Source organism: Antrostomus carolinensis, unplaced genomic scaffold (genome assembly GCF_000700745.2).
Source record: "Antrostomus carolinensis isolate BGI_N321 unplaced genomic scaffold, ASM70074v2 scaffold3800, whole genome shotgun sequence".
NCBI lineage: Eukaryota > Metazoa > Chordata > Aves > Caprimulgiformes > Caprimulgidae > Antrostomus > Antrostomus carolinensis.
This window is the reverse complement of record NW_010289074.1, coordinates 208,869-228,252: the sequence shown is the minus strand read 5'-3', so window position 1 is coordinate 228,252 and position 19,384 is coordinate 208,869. Positions and strand designations below refer to the sequence as shown.

Genomic DNA, 19,384 nt, shown 5'->3' with positions numbered 1-19,384 from the left:
CAGCTCCTTGTGAAGTTTCAGGCAGTTCATAAGCTTTAGTAAAATAACTGCGACCGCGAGATAACGGCGATTTTTTAGACAAGGCAATAATTCAGAATTAATATAGCTGGCTCCATACTGATGGCAACAGTAAGGCTTGTGCAGCCCAGAGATGGATGTTTCCTGCTTATCCACAAATAAAATTGCAATGAGTCTTCTCTGCCTCCTCTCTCTTCCAAATCATGAGTTAAAAAAACGCTCCTTCCACAAAGGAGGAATTCTGGTCCCCTAACTCAGCAGGTTCTGGAGCAGTTTCCTCAGGGGAAACACAAGGCACTCCATCGCTGCCAGGGCTCTTTAGCTGGTGACCTGCTTGGCCTACAGATCCTGTCCACAGCACACACCATACATGCCTCAGAGGTGACAGGGTAGGTAGGACAAAGCATGGTGCTGACCTACATCCTTCTACTGCTCCACACCAGTGATCAGCTCAAGCTTTGAACCCTCTGAGCTGCTTCAAAAACAAGAGGAGGGTGTGAGAACCAGGACATCCTGCTTCCAGCTTATGTGTGCAGCCTCCTGCAAAGTCCTGCCAGATGGCACCACGTCTACACAATCATCTGGTTCAGATGGGTCATCTCCACAACCAGCATTGAGTACCCAACCCAGCAAGGTTTGGAAGTGAAGAGGAACAGTTGCCAATTGCTTCTCGTGAACATATCTACCTTCCAGTGAGATTCACCAGTGGTTTTTGACACTGGTGTTAACTGATTCACCAAAGGACAACTGCAGAGAGACAGGCTGGATGGCTGAGCTTGGTCTTGGGCCCTGTTTGGGGAGATTATCAACTAACTTAGTATACCTTAGTATATTAATATACTACATTAATATAGATAGCAATATGTAACTTTAAAATGCAGAGGTCCTCCTACACAACTGATCTAAACAATTAAATGGAAATAAGTTTGCTTGTTTTGGTTTTTTTTGTTTTCAACTTTCAACTTTTTTCAACAGCAGCATAATTTGGGTTTACCAGCCAGTTTTTTCTGAAGTTAAAATTTAATTTCAGGCTGAAAAGTGCTGAGGTTTAACCAATCTCAACTCAAGATGAGGCTTCAAAACCAGTTCCTCTAACTTACATACTGCCCACACAGAAAAGGAAACAGTAAAAGACTCAATAAAAGTGGAATACCCCAAAGCATTTCCACGTTGTCCATGATGGAGCACAGATTCAGCATAACACAGAGTACTGTAGTTAAATGCCACCTTCTTATCTCTTATGTGCACCAAGGGAAACACTGCAGCTCAAAAATTCACAAGGAAACCAGACCCCAAAGATGTGCTTGTCCTTTACAGTATATACCAGTTTTTGGTAGGGTCTTAGCACCATCTACTGTAATACCTGGAGATGAAGTCAGTGGTCAGCACTGGATACTGCCCTAGTAACCCATCAGTACAAATACTGACAATATTAAGTTAAAAAAATAACACTCTGCTATGACTTGGGAGCAGAGTGTTTAAGTGAGCAGGGACAAGAAATATCACTTTAATGGTTCTCAGGACTGCATGGCCACTAGCAGCTTGACAGTAGCCATCAATTAAAATCTATTGCCAGCTGCACTAGTGATGGCCACAGCAGACTGTACAGCTATTTTTGTCACATTACAAATACAAAGCGGTTAAAAAAGATACATCAAAAAGGCCCAAGATATTACCCATACAATTATGCTTTTCACAGAATCTGTATGTCTGCTATTTCTCAACCTGCATACTTCACAAACAACTGGCATTCAGGCAAAATCATGCTCTGCAAAGTTGGCACACAGGTTCCACTCAATTTAGCACATCACAGTCTGTTCATGAGTAATGTCTTCAAATACCTGCAGTACTGCCTCAAAACATACACTTCTTTGCAAACACACACACGCCAATAAACTCCCAGTAGGGTGAGTTCTACCAGTCTCTTCAGCTGGAATGCAACCAGAGGGGCTGAAGGACAACTCTGACTTTTAGCTCAGAATATACAATAAAATTCCAGTTATCTGCAGTGGGGAATCTCTTACTGACAGGCAACAGGAGGGCCTGGAAAAAAACTACACCTGAGGTTGGTCAAGTTTAACACCTCTGTGTTTTCACACTACTGGCATGTAGACTATAGATTAAAGTAATTGTTGGAGCTAAACATTAACAATAAATAGAACACTTTGGGAGGTGCCTTACAGTAGCAGCAAGGAAGGGATTGTCCTCAAAGAGCCTGTGGGCAACTGATGGAGAAAGGGAGGTAAATGATTAATATTTGGAAGCCTGGGGTAGGTTCCTTCATCTGCTTCCCACATCATAGTGGAAGCGTGGAATTAAGCTTTAACTAAAGCCCATGGTTTCTCTCAGTGTTGGAACAATTTACACTCCCCACAAGCCTTTGCACACCTTTCATGTACTCAAAACTAATGTTAATAACAGTATAACTGATCTAGTAATACCGTTTTTATTGTAACACTACCTATGTTGTCACTGCTAAGGGAAAGATGAGTAAAGAATACCTTATAAATTCTGCAGGAGAGAATTAGCTGGACTATCTTCCCTCCAAGTCAGCTAAATGGATCCATCTGGAGAGCTGACAGAGACAGGGTCTGCTCTCACTACCACAGCAACATGGTGGCTTCAAAGGGGCTGAGTTTCAGGGTTCAAGGTAAGAGCCAGAAGTGTCAGATCTGTATCAGAAATCTACTTCCCTGGGTCTTCAACCAGGGACGCAAACACATCTGTCACCACAGCCACAGTGGCACTAACACACGTTGGATACAGATATATTACACATTCAGGTCACACTTCAAAGTCTGGATAAACAAACCCCAAAGACAAAATTTCCACATACTCCCTCACTATCTTAAAAAAAAAAAAAGGTCAATCTGAGCACAAAAGCGTAAAATATCAGTGAGGAGATGTGGATGCTACACTCATACTCCTATTAACATTGAGAAGCCTACTGCTGTGGATATACTTATTAAATGGGAACAATGACACTTCATCCTGCCTCCCTCATTTAGCCTCCGCTCTCCTTACGTTAGCAATTTCCTTCTGTGTGTGGAGAAGATGTAGTCCAAAAGCTCTTGTCTTACAGCAACAGTAGTGGAAACACTAGACTCCTTTTGAATGCAGAATATCTATTTAATAGATGTTCTCTGCAGTACTGCTTTACACCGTTGCCTTATCTGCTGTGTAACACAGCCACGAGAAGTCATGTTCGCAGAAGTTTGCTGATACACTGGTTCTATCACACAGGTTGGGACTAAAAGCAAAATAAAACCCAGAAAAAAAACCCCACTGCTATTCTTTTGAGATGTTGCAGTGAGGAGTTGCACCTTTGAAAGCATTTGTTTGAGGGTTGTAGTTTGGGGTTTTTTTTTTAGTATAGAAAATGCACCACTAAAAGCATCAAGCATTCCTTACATATTAAGTTATCAGCCTTATTCACATTTCAGAGGATAAAGGAAAGATTAAATGATTATAGCAAAACCCCACACCAACTACTGTGCAGTTTATTAAGCCATTGGCTGCCTTTGCATCCCCAGAAGGTGATGAGGGAGTCACCCCAATAAACCCCACAGCCTGACAGCAAGAGGCAACCCTGGGTCTGGGCAGTTTCTGCTCTTTCTGACCCTCTTGCTCCCAGCAGCTCACATCCACCTGAAGGATTTCTGAGAACAACCCAAGGCAGCCTTGAGTCAAGCCAAGTCCAGCAGAGACCTCCCCCACAACTCTGCTCAGTCAGGAACAGATTAATTCGTTATGAGTTTGAGACTTTGTGGGAAGGGCCCTGACATGATTTAATTGAGATGTTACAGCTGAAGCACTCTCACAAAAAATCAGAAACTAGAAGTGTTCTTTGCTCATTAACTGGCTGCCAAAAGATATTTTTTTTTTGTTTGTTTCAAAGAATCAATAACCTGCTTTTGTTCACAGCTTGATTTTAATGTGACCAAAAAGACACCAAGCTACTCAGAAGTTAAAAAGCTACCAGGACTGCAGTGAAGAGAGCAACAGCTTGCTTCTTATAAGTCCATCTTGCAACAAATCACAGATTGAGCATTAGAAAGCACATACCCATCTGCACGGATGGGAGAGAGGCAGTGCATCCTGCCACCCTTGTTAACTTTGATTTAGATCACAAATTGCTGCAATAACAAACTCATCCTCTGCTCGCCGGTACGGCGTTAGCACCGCGGAGCCCTGGTTTGCAGATGTCAGCTACTGCAGTTCCAAGAGCTCCCACATTTCCCTCTGTCCAACAAGGACATGTTTTTAGCACAAATGATGCCTGGTGACCTTGCAGCTCTTGGTGAGAGGGCATCTTCATTCCAAATTTGATTAAAGATAATGAAACAGGTCTTCAAAAGTGTGCCATTCCCACCAAACTGCAAACCCATCTGTTTTTTATTTTATAATAGTTATCAAAAAAAGCAGGTGCTAAGTTACTAGAAGTGCAATTACAGCAGCAGTTTGATAGATCCCATTTTGTCTTTCCCAGAATTCATCATTTAGATTGATAAAATAAATATTTGCTTGTGCTCTTCCTAACCTGACATAAAACCACAGCAGGTTATGTTCAATTGGGCAGATGGATGAGACTTGAAATTCTCTAAGGGGCTGATATTATACATAAAATATTGCAGAATATGAACATGAATGATATGGTTAAAATATTAATTTCTTTTCTACATGAAAAATAAAAATTTCATCAGACTACCATTTAGAAGACTGCAACCACCAGTTAAGATAACATTAAATATGCTTAATTGCTTGATTTGCCAAAGTGTATTTTCCATCAATTTAATTGAAAAAAGGTTTATGCTTCCAAGAACAGCAAATAACAGAAGAGTATTCACAGAAGCTTAAGTAAATTAGTAATAAATTAAATATATAAATACCTACTTGTGAATCTATAAGATATTGGAGGACTTATTCGTATAAATGAACAAAACACAACCCAGCATCCAACACAGCTACGAGAAACACATCAATCCTTCCCCGCTGCACTCCAGAGCAGCTCCATCAGATGCTAACAGCATGGGCTGAGCATCAGAACTCCAGACCAAGCCCCAGGTTTGTTGCAGGACCTTGGGCCAGTGTCTCTTCCCTCCAGCCATCAACACAGGGAGCTTTACTCAGTTTGCTTTCTCGAGAAGATTAAGAGGCCTGGAACACCTGAGCAAAGCTGCCAAGACAGCAGAATAAGAACTGTACAAGGGCAAAACCTCCCTTTTAAAGACACCTGCGTGGACGACCTTAACACAACCTGAAGTCATCCAACTACAAAAACTGTTGACTAGTTGAAAGCACTGCCAATATGTCAAAAGGGGATTTTACTTTATTTTTTTTTTTATTTTTAAACCTGCCTTCTGTGTGCTCTTTGCTGCTCTGAGCTTCTCTTCCCCTTCCAGATTCTCAGAGGAGATCAATCTGCATCTTTTCCACGCAGTCTCCCTGACTGATGTGAATTGTGTCACCAGAGCCAATTGCTCCACACTTGCCTATCATTCTGTATTTCCAAGTGTTTGATCAGATAAGAAAACCTGAAACACTTGCTTCAGTCTGAAATCGAACAGACTGACAAGATTCAGAAAAAGGCAGCAGATGTGAAGAGTCCACTTTCTTGGGGGGAAATAAAAAAATCCATGTTTACACAATAGTTAATACTGGGCTGATCCTGTTTTACACCCTTATGGATGATCTGGACAACGGGACACCAAGCCTGCAGACAACACAAAAGTCAGGGAGGGGGTGCACTGTCCTTCAGAGGGACCTCAGCAGGCTGGAGAAAGGGGCAGAGAGGTCTCATGAAGTTCACAGGGAACACAAAGTCCTGGCCCAGTAACTCCACGCACCAGCACAGGCTGGGGACTCACTGCCTGCAAAGCGGCTTTGCAGAGACAGACTTGGGGGTCTCAGTGGACAAGGCTGAAGGTGAGGCAGCAATGTCACCTTGCACCAAGCAGGTCAACATCATCCTGGGCTGCAGCCAGTCCATAATTTTGTGAAATCACACCTGTTTCACAAGGACCTGAGCATCTCCCTTGCAGTCCAATGTTAAATTTGAGCCGAGGCATCTGAAGGACCAACATATCAAGTGGCCTTAGAAAGAAACCTTGCAGCTTTCCTACTGAAAGCAGGAACGTGTGTTACCAGTTTATTAGCATTGCTACTTCTAACTGAAAGCTTGGTGCAGCAATTACAGCTACACAGCAGGCAAATCTGCAAGGAAATTGCCAGAATTATCCATAGTTTAGATGAACTTTCTACCCCCTCAATCAATAAAGGGCCATTAACAACCTATTCCAAGCTCTACATTGTTTATAGCATTAGAGGCTTGGCACAGCCAGGGTAGAGCCTGCAGCCTGTTAAAGACATTCTCACTTGATTGTATTAAACTTTAGTTCATTATGACTTTGCTAGGAAGAGTTTTACTAACCCTGCAAACTCTGACATCTTCTAACCTGCCAGCCAAGCAGGGCTTCAAAACATGCCCAGGTCACGTTCTAGTCTCAGATATATTATGGTAGCCACATACTTGGAAATATTTTCCCTTACTTTTATTACTACCTATAAACCACTTCAGAAATTAATCCCAGGAAAAATATTTAGGGAGAGGAAGAAACACAAAATTCACAAATCCAAACATTTCAGATTTGTTTATGTCCCAGTTAAGGAAACACCAGAAATTCTGGGTCAATGTCAGGATACAGCCTCCAGCCCACCCCAGACTCCCACACCCCAGAGCAGTTCCAAGTTGTCTTAACAGAATATTTAGAAAATTTAAAAATTCCAATGTGAAATCTCCTAAACTTCATAGCAGCAAACACCTTGGAACCAGTGGAGGTGAGCAAGCATCAAGTCTTCACCGAAAGACTCCTTGCAGTTTTTAAGAGTTTTAAGAAGATGAGTTCTTGATAATTTGGCATAAAAAGCAAAATAGTTACTTTTTTGGCAACTTATTAAAATCAGAACTTGCACAAAGAAAGAGGAAAAATGCCGACAGCAAAGCGAGCACTGGCATCCATAGCAAATGCAGAATCTATTATTTTGTCCCTTTGGACTTAATTAGTTTAAATTCACAAAGAATGGCACCCATAAAGATGTTAAACATGAACAAAACTTCTGTTAACTTGCTTCAAACTGAATTTTAATTGCAAGCTCTGTTTTTCCTACATATTCCAGCCTTACAAAATTTAATGAGTATTTTATTCTCCCCACAAAAATTCCAATATATTAATTTCATGCTAAAAATCTATAGTTCCTTAAGGGGTCTAAGTAAACAAAAAAAAAAAATCAATGACAACATGCTCTGATAGTCACTTGAGGGCATCCTGCTTCTGAGGGTTTCTTGCTGGGGGCAGTGGGGACAGAGCAGACAGATACTGAACAGCAGTATACAGACCCTCCTGCTTAAGCATTTTCTGTTTTAAAACTGGTTTTATTTTTAGAGAGAATAATAGATGCTCATGAGATTTTTCTTTTATTAAATTGGAGATGAGGCTCAAATCAGAGCAGGTTTTTAAATGAGTTTAAAAAGACCAAAAGATTTTTACTGTGAGCTTTCCTCTGCCTGCAATGACCAGCGGACAGAGCTGCCCAAGCTTTTCATCCTGGATGTTCTTACAATCAGGAACCACTTCCCACAGCACATCCAATTCAGCCCATTCACTACACCAATAAGTCAGTCAGCCTTTTAAAATCCCCGTGTTTGGCATGGAGTAAGAGGTCTGTGCATTTCTGGCACCACTTCACAGCAGTGAGCTGCAAACCCCACAGCTGCCTCATCAGACACATCAGAGCACCAACGCCTGGGTTTGCACCAGGACCTCAGCTCAGTGACCAGCAGCATCATTTATCCAGCACCAGTGCCCACCAGGCCCCAGCACCCAGGGTACAGCTGTGCCAGCAAAGAGCAGAGGGAGATGTGACAGTCCCCAGGCAGCAGAAGGGAAGCAAGAGGAACTGAAGAGCAGAGCAATGGGATTCTGAGCATCATTCCCATGCAAACTCCCTGTCCGTTCCAGGCTGGGAGATCCTCTCTGATGCAGTGACCCAAAGTTCATCAGGTGAAGGCAGGCAGGCTGGAAGCAAGAGCTTGGTCGACATGTCCCCAGTGCCACCTCCACTCGGGGTCATCACCCACTCACACAATCCAGGATTTCAATGCCCAGGCACCCAGTCATCCAACACTGCACAGGCTGGCTTTGAAACTCCTTTCAAAATTTTCTCCTTTAGTTTTCCCTTCCCTTTGACTTTCTTCAAGGCTCCAGAAATTCCAGTACAGCTTTAAAAACCAAAGGATATTTGTTCAAAGTCAAAGAAAGCATCTGTGAGTGGGGGGGAGAAAAAAACAACACACCCCAAGCCTTCTCCAAGCACTGCCTGCCCCAGCAGCCTGTTTCAGGCACAGGGCACCGCTCCAGGATCAATGGTGCTAATTTATTCTGTTACGTTACAGAGAGAACAACCTTATTTCAAAATTCCTTCATGCCAGCTTCCAGCCTGAAGCACTTTTATTTTTTTTCCCTTTTAAGAACAGCTGACTTATCAAAAGCAGGTTTTTCTAACAGAAAACCACAAGCTAAGCCACATTATTATAATTGAAGCAATCAATTACTTTTATGCCTTTCTTTTTAAGCGAGATCTTTAATGCAGGTAATTCTGACTCAAAGAGCTAATTTGCACTGCTCCATCATTTAAAAGACAATTATAAAAATTAATTTAGAAAATGCAGGATGAAGACAAAGGGCTAAAGGAAAGCATGCAGAGATGGGGATTTCCTCCATGCTCCAACTGGGAAGTACCAAACCAACATGTGTATTTTAAAAGTGGGGAGAAGGCTGATCAACTTCTCAGGTCCCTGGCAAAAAAAGCAACTCATAACAGTTTACTGACATGTAGTAAATCAGTGGGTCACTATTTAATATTATTTAAATTAAGCTGTCCCCATACCAACCTACTCACAGGTGCCATGTACAGCCCAGACCACCCGCCACAACAGGGACACACAGCCTTGTTTGCTCTCAGACTTTCCCATCTCAGTCAACCTGGCTCTCCCCTCAACACACACTTAAAAGCAAGTTGAAAAAATACTTATAAATAAATGGAGCATAAATGGTGCAAAATGATACGAACTACTTTGTGCTGATTACACTGAGGTAGTGGCAGGGAAGCAGCTACTTGTGTTTTCCCCTTTTTGGACTTCTACAAAGCCAGGAATTGTCCTTTATACAAAACCACGTCAGTGGAGCATTGTAACACCTCTAGTTTTCCAGAGCCTTGGAAAAATTCCAGTTTACTGTGGCCAGGAAAACAGTCATTAGACATTAGCTCTGGACAACATTTTGTCTATAACTAATCCTCTGATATTTACCGATGCCCTGGCATCTCTCTGATCGCCGCCATAAATCCAGCCACAGGAGAGGTCCCTATGAGGAAGAATCAAAACATCCATATTGTAAAGCAGCCAAGACTGTCAAACAAACTCGGCATGAGCTAGAGAGATCACGACCTGCCATGACAAAACAAAATGCCGCCAAGAAGCAGCAGCAAAATATAGTAGCCACATGAATCCAAACCCATGATTTCCTTCCCCCATCTGGGTTTTGGGAAGGCTGATTAGATCTGTGTGTGCAAGATAATCAGAGACATTAAGTAGTAAGATATTTAGATTAAGTGTCTGCATTTAATAACTGATTATTACCAGATTTGCAGTCTATGCTTTGAGTCAAGCAGCATGTCAGATGGAAAGTGTACCTGTGCCAAGACCCATCAGTGGCAGCACCTCCCAGTGCAGAAAGAAAAACACTGGATTCTGATGCAGAGAAACACAGATACTAAGGTGCAATGGACTGAGATCTCCAACTTCAGGAGCTTATCTTAAAAACAAGAAAAAACAAGGGAAGGAAAAGCAGAACTAACATTGTCTTCTGACAAGCTCACAATGGCAGGTTACTGCCAAGTTCACTTCTCCCGAGATCTGATCTGGTATATTATTTCATGAGCTTGTTTGTAGTTTGATATCACCAAGACCACAACCCCAAATCTCAGCTACAATCTAACTAGGAAGAGTTTGGATGTACAAGAAGAGACAAAGGTGTGGTGATAAGCTATTTGCCCACCATGACAGTAAATAGAAATAAATCCCATGCACAAGAACATCCTTCCTTCCATCTAGAATTCAGTTTGCTGCCAGCTTGCTACTTAGCAAAAATATTGATCCAACTCTTTTATACAGGAGAGACCAAATTCAGAGAGCACCAGGAGCATTCAGGGGCCTCTTATGCATCACTTCTGCAATTTTTCATGACTGGAAGGTGCTGATCTGACACCTCTGCCTTGCTAGAGGGCTACACTTTGTCTAAGCAGCAGAAAATAACAGACACATACTTCACCACATTACCCTTAGTAGCCAATAAACATCTCCTAAAGTAGGCTCTCTGTAGACATTTCTTCCCTGTATTTCATGCACTTAAATATTTCTAGAGACAAGTGGAAAGATCAGGTTGGAGAGATGTGTACAACCTGAGAATCGTCAAAGAATGACACTTCTCTGCAGACTGAGCTTATACAATCCACGCTGAATGCAATCCTTCCCCAACTTTAATGAATTAACTTATAATGCAAATTAGAAGGGAGCTGTAGCTTAACTGCAGTACAGGAGATACTTTAGCATCAGGCATTAAAAAAAAAAATCAATTTAAATAGATGAATTCAGCTCCAGACTGAATCTGTCAGTTGTGACTTCCACCTGCAGCACAGGAAGCAGCTACAGAGACTGAACACAGGTGAACCAGCACATGCTTTCACATGAGAAGCAGCTGCAGTGAACATGGGGAGGAAAACCCAGCAGGCAACAATCATTTAAAATACATTTTGTGAAGCAGGTGACAGCTGAAAACAAAGTACTTACATTTACAAGTTATCTTAAAGAGTGTAAGAACACATCCATGAATTGGTCCATAAAGAAACCCCAGAAGAAAAGTCTTGGGAAGTACTGAAACAGCTGCAGAGGTGCCTCCTCTCTTTCACTTTGAAGTTGTAGAGTGAGCAGTGTCAAATATGAGTGTTACGAGCTCTGGCAGACAGATTTTGACATGCAAATCGAATTCCTTCAACATAGCAAATTCCTCTGCAAAGGGAACCCCACTGCACAGGCACATCCTCAGCCAGCTAAACAACAGCAGAGCCTCGCACAGAAAATGACATGAACTGGTTTCTGAAGAAGAGAAAACACGATGGGTAAGGCAGAGACAGCTCCTGGTAGCACCTCTAAGTGAAGTCAGTGATCTTTCTTATCAAGATTTGTCCAAATTCTTGCTTAAACTGGGAAATCTCAGTGTCCTGCTGTAACAGCAGGGGAATAGACCTGGTGGTTTTTAAAGAGGATGCCAGATGTCCAACTTTTTACAACATATGACCCCATTTGCACTTATATAAAGTCCCCTTCCCTTGCCAAATAAAGGTATTATTCATTGTTTTACAATCTACACGGTCACTTATGGTTTGGGTCATGTCCAGAAGGTACTCTTGAGATAACCAATATTTCTCTCAGCTTTCAGCCAGTTGGGTTATACTAATTTGCACGTGGTCTGCCTTCCAAAAAACCACTGCAAACCACAAAAACACAATCTCTTTAGCTTGCAGGTATTGAGTGCTCTTGCAAACAAATCTTTTTCTTTAGGCATGTTTTCATCTAGGAACAGAAATAGCTAAATATTAATTTCTTCATGTTTGGTAACCACCTCAACCCTTGAGATGCAGTCCAAACAGTAGCCTTCACACAGGGTTCTTTTTGCCTCAGAGGTGACCAAACATGAAAGAAGGACAAATTAAGATAAAAAAAGGACAATTAAAACATGATCAGGGTAGTTTTCAGCCTAAAAGCATCTTTTTCCTTGGCTTAGCTAGCCTGAATATTCATGAAGTGTTCTCTATCTAGCAAACAGAATTAATCATATCAATCCATGGAAAAATAAGATTAGTCAGAAAGCAGTATACGAAATCAAATCCTGTTTTATTGAATGAAATATAAGTGTGAGAGGTCATAAGAGCCTTTCAGTGTAATTTGTCACAAAAGTCTCTCTCTCTGCCTCGCTCCTCCTGGCAGGAGAGCAGATCAGGCTTTGGGAAGCACTGAGCACACACCTCCCTAGAGAAGGTCTGTAACCTCCCTGTTCCTTCTTCTAGAAGGAGTCACACATATCATCAACCAAGCCCTTAGCTGATGAGAGCCAACATAGTCTGCACGTTATTCTTCTCAGCTGGGGAACAGTTGAAATCTTCCCTTCCCTACAAGAAATATATGCTAAACTATGGAACATCTTTAAATACCATCTTACCCTGATCAGCCCTTTCTTCCAGAATTTCCCATTCAGTTATCTCTGCAGTGCAGCAAGCCAAGGAGCTCTAGGACAATGTGCAATACCACTCTACAGAAGTGACTTTGTACAAAGCATTATCAATCCTTTAACTTCACTTCAAAACAGCAATCAAGATGCTCACAAATCACTCGCATCCACCGGGGAAGCAATCAGCAGCTCTACCTCTCTGCTACCATCAGGAACCAAGTGCTCCCAACACTGTGCCAACTATCTCCCATCAGGGAGAAATCAGCTCACTGACCTACAAATTCCTGTTCTTTGTATCACAGATTCATATTAAAATAAAGCCTGAAGTGCAGTACAGGAAGCTACGAAGGCTGGTACATCCCAGAGAACCAACATCAGAGGCAACAAGGGACCATCACCACCACAGAGTGGTGGGTGTTTCAGAAGTTGGCTGCATGAACAGGGCTGGGCTGGTTTCTGGCAAACTTCTCCAAAACGTTATCTCCAGAGAATACGCCTTCTACAAGAAAAGGAGGTTTTGCAAGGAGACTATTTCCCACTAAAGCAATGTTTTGCAGCTTTAAAACCTTTGCAGAATTTGTTTCCAATTAAAAGCACTATGATTCTATGAATGCTTTAGGAGGAAAAAATAATAAAATTAAACTGTACCAGGCAAATAAGAAAGCCTATTTTCCAGATCCCAATGAAGATGTAACTGACATTTAAATAGGGATTTCAAAAGCCACTTCATACACTTTTTTTATTCATTCCCAGTCCTATGGAAAATATTACCATGGAAGAAAAGCATCTGAATATTACAGATAAAGCACCCATTCATTAACTAGCTCTTACAATAAGGAAGCTTAATTCATTGCACAGGAAAAGAAAACTTCCACACTTGTATTATTCAGGTTTTAACTAGTGATGAAATAAGTTATTTCAAGACACACAATTCAAGTCTTCAGCCTCATACAAGCACCAGGGCAGGATAATGCTTGTCAACTTTCAAATAGAAGCAATTACTGACTGCAAAAAAAAAATAATCAAAAAGGAAGTGGCAAGCATGAGATGAAAATGATTTTAAGGCAACCTGTTTTACAGAATCCCTGCAAAGAACAGCAGCTGCTGGGACCCGTTCTCAGCTCCCACATGCGTTGGGCAGTTGTTTGTTGTAATGGAAAGCCTGCAAGAGTCCTGCAAGCACTCTCCCAGTACCCCGTACTGGTACCAGCAGCATCAAACCCAGTGCTCCTGAGCTGCAAGATGGTGGCAAGAGGAACACTAAGTGACAATACACTAAAGCCTGATTCACAAGCCCTTTGGAGCCAAAGATTTTCCATTGACTTCAGTAGACATCAACCGAGGTCTGAGATGAAAACACATGCTGAGAGCTCCGAGACAGCTACCTGAGGATCAGAAGCTGCTTTGATATAAAGAAAATAGGTTGGTTCATTAGAAGCACATAGAGAGAACAGTTTTTCACCAACCAACATTGTTATCATCATCTGAAACAGTGACCTTCAAGAACACAGGTACTCTAATCTCTCACTGGTAGATGTGTGAATAGATTAGCCTGGCCAGTGGTATGAAATCACTGGCATCAGGAAGCACAAAGAAGATCTCACATAGGAAAACTTTAATGAGTATTAAAAACCACTTACTAGACAGACAAGGGTGGTGGGGAGGGAAGGGTCAACTGCAGATAATGGCAAAGAAAGAAATAAAGTCAGCAACAGTTAAGAGGAGCTCCTGAAGAAGCACAGGTGATGTTCTTCCAACCATTCCTCCCCCTAACTCAGCTCTCTGCAGAAATAAGAGAGAACTTCCAAAATGCTTCTCCAGAAAGGGCTGATGTCTGAAAGGGATCTCCTGTGTTCAGCTCCAGAAAGGAAGATACTACAGAATTAAGCAGAGGAACCTTACATTCAAAGCTTCTCAGTTCTTCCCCCAAGCTCACCCTGGCACATGGTCCCTTTTGTTTTTACCCATTGCTCAACACATGTACGACAGTACTTCCAAAGCAGAGCAAGATGCTCATGTTGCCTTCACATCAGGCACTGTTGTGCTAGAGAAGTAATGCAAAATAATACATATGCACGTTAAGGCACGCTCCCTTGCTTCTAGGAAATGAAGAAACTAAGCTAAAATGAAATTCTACCCAAATTAACTGCAAAAATAGTCCTAAAGAGGAGAAAGAAAGCATTTGTGCAAGATGAGCAAAATATGGCTCCAAGGCTTGAAAAGGCAAAATGAAGATGAGACAGTAAAGAGGAAGAACCGGATTCAGACAGGAATAAACTTCATTGATCTGACAGTTACTCACTTGCAGCCCTGCTTCTCCCACTGCACTCACTGAGCACAGGATTATTAACAGAAAATCAAGGAAAAAACATTTCCTGGGGAAAAATGACAAGAGAAGGCAGCAGAGGAGCAACACAACAGATGATGCAACACCCCTAAAATTAGAATTCTGTTCCATAAAGGTAGAAAAATTAAGTCGAGAGGAGGATCATAGGGAAGAAAGACACCACAGACCAAGACTCTGCATTAACATGGCAATTCAGTATGTGCTTGTGTCCTCCTGGAACAAAATACACAAGTGAGGTAATTGAGGAGAAACCAGCTTTTAAAGGATCATAAAACAGATTAAAAAATAAAAGGGAGTGGGTGGCATCTGGAAGCTATCAGTTTTATTTCTTTCTTTCAAGGGTAAGCATCTGAATTTTCAAAAATGCAGCCACATTCAGTAAAAATTGCAGTAAAAAATAAAGCAAGTTGAGTTCAAGAGGAAATGCACCGTGGTGGATTGTAATTCAGGAGAGCGGGCACAGTCTGGATTGCACGCAGGAAGAGGATAAGCAACCACAGCCGTTTCCATTCCCAAGCTATAGGGCCATTTCTATAGGTCAGGCTAAGCAGGCTCAAAATTTGGAGAGCAAAACAAGGACTCTGTGGTAAACGAAGGAAATTCAAAAGCAAATCGTATTCCCAGGTCAACATGCAGCTTCTCAACGTGATACTGTGAGGTGCTTTGCCAGGTAATGTTCTGTTTCAACTGAGCTCAAGCAAAAAGATTATGTGAAATATGGTTATGGAGGGCAATGGGGAAGAAGGTTAATTGCACTAGAACCTAATACAGGGCTAAACAACCCAAAAAGGTTCTGACTTCACATACTGTTGTATTTTTTATCTGAAAGACACCACACTGCAATAGAGCAGCAACAGGAGCACCTTTCCTAGCTAAAAGCCCAGTCCCTGCTACCAATCTGGATTCTCGTCTACCAAATACGATTGCAAAATGCAACACAGCTGTAAGAGAAGATTCAAAAAGCTCCATTATTAGAGAAGTCATCTACAACTCCAAGTAAATTTCTCATCTGAAAATCTGAAACTTCTAATGAACCTTCAAAACATGCCAGACAGCCTGTCATAGTCAGACAAATGAGATACTTGTTATTTTTATCTCATAGAACTAATTCATTTAGCAGGAGCAGAGGTTTCTAAATAGACTCATCAGTGGAACAAATAGTTGTGGAGCATCAAACATTGTTCTGGGGGGAAAGGGTATCACCAGCTGCTTACCTGTTCAGTAGGCAACTGAAGCTTACAGTGTCTGCCCTTCACTTCCTCCTACTCTCCAACTCAATAGCATGAAATTAACTTTACATGGCAAACATTAGGCTGTCTTCCTATATCTCCACAGCTTTGAAAATCCCCTGCTCTAGAGGAACTGTTATATGTGGCTCTGCAGAGCCTGAGAACAAGGCTTCTTCCTTTTACCCACCTTGCCTGCTTCAGCTACATTGGCATGATTGCAAAAACCTTCTTTGCTAAATATTTGCATTCTAGCCAGCAAAGCGTACACTTGATCTTAGTCAAATCCTGTAAACACACATACATAAATGGGATTATTAGTCATTTCCTACACCACCACCTTCTCCAGCAATAGCAGCATAATGCTTTAATAATCATGATACAAGACATTATGCCTAATATTAGATCCAGGTCGCAGACCAGCTAGATGAGATCTAAACAGATGACAGAAAAGTGCAGGAGACACACAACCACATTTTCATTGTTTGCCTACACTTAATGCAGCAAATATACAGAAAAATAGGAAATCCAGACCTCTTCCACTGTGGGCAAAGCAAAAACTTACCCTCTATTAAATGTGTGCTCAGACTGCAGCCAAACAACCGCTGCACAGCACGTTCCTACTTTCTCTGACCCTTCGGGGGACATGTTGATGCTGGAGGTGACAGAAGGGCACAGCCACCAGTATGGAGCTGCAGCACCCAGGTTTCTAGCATCCCTGCGGGAGTTCCCAGCCTGTCACCTCAGACATCACCCCAACAAGTTACCTAAAGACTCACAGAAGGACATGCAGGAGATCACAGATGATATTTTAAACAATGTCAAACCCACCCAAAGCTTCCGAGCAATCACTGAGCTATTAAAGGGAAGACAGGGCTGGGACACATCTGCCACAGCACAGGTTCAGTGCCATCCAGGACCAGCCTGGGGACTTCCTTATCATCAGACATGGTCTTGGGATATTTCAGGTGCTCAGCTTGAAGCACTTTGGTATTTTCAGTGTAGCCGAGCACCCACAGGGATGCTGGCCACTGAAGGAAGCTTTAAACCAGGTACCACAAAAGAGCTGTAATCAGCAGACACTCCCGAGAAGTGATAGCTGAGGGATTTAGTCAGCTCTGAGCAGATACTGACACAAAGCACACGATCAACTGAGCTCAGTCCCTGTAAGGACTGAAGCCCAAGCTGCTTTGAGGGATTTTCTTCTTTTACATGTATTTATAGAGAAGAATTTCATTAATCCTTTCAGGTCTCTCAGCTAGTACAAAATGAGAGGGAGAGAAGAACCCTAAGTCTTGAAGACAAGAAAAAAAAAAAACAAGGAATAATGACATAAGAACATAAATACTACGTGTCCCTCTCCACATCCAGAGCATCCTTGCCCTAGCAGAAGGGTTGTGATTAGGACGGCACTCCAGCTAACCTCAAAGGAGAACAGGGCAGCTACTGCCATCCTTCCAATTTTTCTTTTGAGCCTGGAGACCCCCACATTGCCCTTTCTAATCTGACAGGCTCTTTTTCACACTGCTACTTTCTTCTCCTCCTGGTTCTCCGCTCAGTAGAATTTTATTTCTCACCTGTCATGGAAATCTAGACCCAAGGTCCCATGACAGAAACTGCAATAGCAGTTAAAAGAGCTGTAAATGTGCTATTTTATTAATATGTCTGAAATAGCTACTCAACCTCTATTGCTCTGCTTGACATATGGATGCTTAGACCTGCAGTGCCCTTTCCCTTTCAAGACTTATTGCAGGATTCACATCTGACAGGTCAGGGACCAAATGAAACTCATAACTGGATTCTCCAGGGAGCAGTTGCGTGTGCCGAGATCGAGGTGCAGCGCAGCAGATAGAGCTGCGGCGACCGCTGAAGGCAGAAGGGTGAAGGGAACCTGGCTCATAAAATAACCCACCAAAGCATCTATTTTTAAAGAGGGGAAGGTGAACAACAACACAGGAGATTTTTAGCAAGTGCAGGTCATGTGCTGAGTTAGTGCTCTTGTAAATAGTACCATTATAGAATATTCCATAGCTTAAAAATACTTGTGAATTCTACTCCAGATGAAACTGAATTTTGTTTGTTTGTGTACATTCTTTGGACCAGATTAAAACTATTTATAATGCTTAGGAAATTAAATATTTAGCTGCAAGATACTTCAATAGAATCGTTTATTTGGCCTCAAGTCTATCTGCCATATTACCAATAATTAAAACTAGGTTTTCACAGACAGAGGGGAAAAAAGGTTTTCAGCTATATTTTCAAGCTGAATCATATCAACATGCTTAAAGAGTAGATATGAGCCCCAGTTTTTTCCCCCCCTACGGGCAAAAATTATTAAAAATGGGAAAAAATGAGTCATCTGAATTTAATTATCAGGCTCCGAGTTGTGAAGGCCAGCTTTGAAAAATGAAATTCAAAATAAGACTCTTTGTAATTCCACTTAGGGGACTGAAAAGTTTCCTGCTCAAGAATACTAAATGAGGTCCCTTTGAATTGACTGGTGTGTTTATCTTGCCCGGGTGTATTTCATGGAGCTATAAAAATGTGAGATGAAGCACAAAAAAAAGCAGGAACAGCTTCTTCTACGAGCCCTGGATGAAATCTGTGTTTGCGTGACCTGCGTTTCACTCGTGAGCGCAGCGCATCTCGCCTGGGCTGCTCCACCAGCCCCTTCAAACAAGAGTCCGCTGCTCTTAGAGCTCATCCAACTCCCAGTGAAAATACATTTGGAGGAAAGGAATCATTAAAGATGCAGCACATGGGCACTTGGTGGGGAAGAGAGAAGAAGGAAAGTAAATACATCATTATTCCCTCTAACAAAGCCCCAAAACTGATGTCTGTAAAACATGCTACCTTTAAAATAGCGACCAAATCTTCTCTTTCAGAAGACACACACACACATATACTACTGAAAAATCAAAAAGCTTAAGTTTCTAAGCCACATTTGCTATTTCTGAAGTTCTACCATGCTGTATTTATGGGGAGATTATTAGTTTTTTTCCACCAGGTTCACTCTGACAGGCATTGTTTTATTTTTGATATGACAAGACACAGTGCTGCACTGGCAACACCTCCAGGCTGAATAATGTTTCTTAACTAGCTACATTCATCTTTACCACATACCACAGATGACTGATCCTCACTGCAGTACATTATGGCTAAAAACTAGCAGTGCCCTGAAATATTAATGCATGATAATAAAACCAGGGTTTGGTTTGTTGGTTTGGTGGGGGTTTTTTTTCATGAAACAGCAACATCTAATTTTCAAAGGGGTCCTGGGAACAGTAAACAATTGGTACATGGTAAATGGTAAATTCTCTCACATCAATACATCCTAAACATTCAAATCCTATTCCCCCGTAATTGCCAGGCAAGTATAAATTACTTAAATGAGTGTTATTTGTGGCTGCAACAGAATCCTCATAAATAATCGTAATTTAGCTTCCTGC

The 19,384-nt window shown here is 41.8% G+C and overlaps 1 protein-coding gene across 1 annotated transcript in view; it reads right to left on the bottom strand.

The window, feature by feature from the left end:
- The window catches only part of LOC104525642 (CUB and sushi domain-containing protein 2), a 291,143-nt gene that overhangs the window by 190,377 nt on the left and 81,382 nt on the right, over positions 1-19,384 (bottom strand).